Genomic DNA, 3,772 nt, shown 5'->3' on the forward strand with positions numbered 1-3,772 from the left:
GAGGAGTTAAGCAACTTGTTTAGCATCAGCAGCCAAATGAGGAGCCAAGATTAGAACCCAGGACTTCTGACTCCCAGGTCTATGTATTTTCATTCATTCATTCATTCAATCAATCATATTTATTGAGCGCTTACTGTGTGCAGGACACTGTACTAAGCACTTTGGAAGTACAAGTCGGCAACATATAGACATGGTCCCAACCCAACAATGGGCTCACGGTCTAGAAGGGGGAGACCGACAACAAAACAAAACATGTAGACAGTTGTCAAAATTGTCAGAACAAATAGAATTAAAGCTATATGCACATCATTAACAAAATAAATAGAATAGTAAATATGTACAAGTAAAATAAATAGAGTAATAAATCTGTACAAACATATATGCAGGTGCTGTGGGGTGGGGAAGGAGGTAGGGTGGGGGGGGAGGGGGAGGAGGAGAGGAAAAAGGGGGCTCAGTCTGGGAAGGCCTCCTGGAGAAGGTGAGCTCTCACTAGGGCTTTGAAGAGAGGAAGAGAGCTAGCTTGACAGATGTGTGAAGAGAGGGCATTCCAGGCCAAGGGGAGGAAGTGGGCCGGGGGTCGACGGCGGGACAGCCGAGAATGAGGTACAGTGAGGAGTTGAGCGGCAGAGGAGTGGAGGGTGCAGGATGGGCTGGAGAAAGAGAGAAGGGAGGTGAGGTAGAAGCGGGTGAGGTGATGGAGAGCCTTGAAGCTGAGAGTGAGGAGTTTTTGCTTGATGTGTAGGTTGACTGGCAGCCACTGGAGATTTTTGAGGAGGGGAGTAACATGCCCAAAGCATTTCTGCACAGAGATGATCCTGGCAGCAGCATGAAGTATAGACTGAAGTGGGGAGAGACAGGAGGATGGGAGATCAGAGAGGAGGCTGATGCAGGAATCCAGTTGGGATAGGATGAGACCATGACCATGGTCCCCTAGACCATGCTGCTTCTCATTAATATGAGAGCACAGAGAACATCTGTGAACCCCAGCCACAAGATTAATGCAAAAAGTGGTTAACCAGAAGCAGAACAAGAGAGTTGACATGGTTACATAGAAAATCACACAAGTTCAATAAACCCCAGCCAAGTATCAGCTAACACACCTAAGCATGAGGAGTACCACATGGGAAGCCCTAAAATGATGATGTTCCTACACACACACAAATACACACACACATACACACACACACACACACACACACACACACGGATATGTGGTTATAAGTTCTTAGCATACATTTGAAGATTAAAAGTTATTTTATTTTCTTTGTCTCATAAATTGGTCATGTTTTTTCACAATCTATGGTGTTTTGGATAATTAGGCTATAATTTGAACTAGGCTTACAAAGCAGTACTTTTTTCTTTCATTTAATTCATCCAAAACCCCATAGATCATAAAAAAATGTATATATACATATATATCTATATATAATTCAGGTAAAAATGATTTTTGGTCTTATAAATAATTGTGGTATTTGCCGAGCGCATGTTATGTGCCAAGTGACGTACCCAGAGCCTAGTACAGTGTATTGCACATAGTAAGCGCTTAACAAGTGCTATCATTATTATTATTAAGTGTTGGGATACACACAATACAAGCAGACTGGACAGAGTCCCTGTCACATGTTGGGCTCAAAGCCTAAGGGGGCAGAGAACAGATGTTTCATACGCATTTTTCAGGTGAAGAAACTGAAGCATGGAGAAACTAAGTGATTTTCCTAAGGCCACACAGCAGACAAATGGAAGACTGAAATTAGAACCCAGTTCTCCTAACTCCCAGGCTCTTGCTCTTTCCACTAGACCATGCTTCTCTTAATGTCCTTGAGATCTCTTCCTCGTTTAACAAAAAGTTTGATTGGAATGAAGAACAGATCCCAAACATCAAATTGGTAACCCATCTGAGATGAATCAATCAATTAATCAATCACTTTTGGTATTTATTGAACACTTACTGTGTGTGGAGCCCTGAACTAAGCACTTAGGAAAGTGCAATACAGTAGAGTCGGTAAGCATGATCCCTGGCCCTAATGAGTTTACAGTCTAGGAAGGGAAGATCAATTGGTCAATCAATCAACTATATTTACTGGGCACTCACTATGTGCAGAGTACTGCACTAAGCACTTGAGAAAGTACAATATAACAGAATTAACAGACATGTTCCCTGACCATAACAAGCTCACAGGCTAGAAGGGGAGACAGTCCTTTCATCACAGGTAGGGGAAATAGGAGGGTGTAAAGATAGATACCTAAATGCTGTGGGGCTGAATTTGGGGTGATTATCAAGTGCTAAAGGGGTAATAATAATAATGGCATTTATTAAACACTTACTATGTGCAAAGCACTGTTCTAAGCGCTGGGGAGTTTACAAGGTGATCAGGTTTTCCAACGGGAGGCTCACAGTCTTAATCCCCATTTTACAGACGAGGTAACTGAGGCACAGAGAAGTTAAGCGACTTGCCCAAAGTCACACAGCTGACAATTGGCGGAGCCAGAATTTGAACCCATGACCTCTGACTCCAAAGCCCGTGTTCTTTTCCTCTGAGTCACTAAGTGTTTATGTAGGTGAAAAGGCAGGGAACGTTAATAGGGAAACAGGGTTTAGTCTTCTTTGTTCATCTCTTTCATACCTCAACAAAAAAGAGAAGTAGGAATCACAAACAGGGTTAGGGAGGATGGAGTACTTCGTATATCAGTGAAACGCTGAGATATGTGGATGATTCATAAAGCTAATGTAAAACTGAAAGGCCCAAGTTATGTTTTTCTGAAAGTAGCTAAGGAAAAAGATCCCCTTTTGCTTCACTGAGATGTTGTCTGTAGTCTCCAAATCCTCACAGCCTTCTTGGAAATGGAATCTAAAGTTGTATTTGATTCTGCTCACATACTTTCTAATCATCCTGTTGCCCTTCAACAGTGTTAAGAAAAGCCCTTTCTTTGGTGTTTGCTATTTATCATCTGTGGTTTTTACTTTAGGGGTAAAGGTTTTCCCTGAGAGACTTGGATTACTGCCATTAGAACTTCACACAGTTTTATTACCCCAACCATGGGAGAACCTAATTACTTAAGTCTTTCTTCAATACATTTGTGGAGCAGTCACAGTCTATTTGTGAAAGAACAACTCTGCCCACTGGGGCAAAATGTTTTGCTCACGGGGTTGGGGCATTGAAATCTGCATGAGAATCAATCCGAGTACTAAATGGCCAGGTGACTATCTAGGTGGTACATGCTGAAACAATTTTACAAAAGAAAGCTAATCCTTTTCCAAAATGAGATTCCTCCAAAGGATCTTCCAGTGAGAAATACCTGTATACATGTATATATGTTTGTACATATTTATTACTCTATTTATTTATTTATTTACTTGTACATATCTATTCTATTTATTTTATTTTGTTAGTATGTTTGGTTTTGTTCTCTGTCTCCCCCTTTTAGACTGTGAGCCCACTGTTGGGTAGGGACTGTCTCTATATGTTGCCAACTTGTACTTCCCAAGCGCTTAGTACAGTGCTCTGCACACAGTAAGCGCTCAATAAATACGATTGATGATGATGATGATGAAATACAATTGAAACAAATTTTCCCTCATTTTATATGAAATTTAGGTGAATGATTATATCCTCATCTTCAATGCCTTACTAAAATCTCCCACAGGGAGCCTTAATAATAATAAATAATAGTGATGGTATTTGTTAAGCCCTTACTATGTGCAAAGCACTGTTCTAAGCGCACTCCCTTGGTGACCTCATTCGCTCCCACAGCTTCAACTATCATCTCTACG

Source organism: Tachyglossus aculeatus, chromosome 4 (assembly GCF_015852505.1).
Source record: "Tachyglossus aculeatus isolate mTacAcu1 chromosome 4, mTacAcu1.pri, whole genome shotgun sequence".
In the NCBI taxonomy this organism is placed as follows: Eukaryota; Metazoa; Chordata; class Mammalia; order Monotremata; family Tachyglossidae; genus Tachyglossus; species Tachyglossus aculeatus.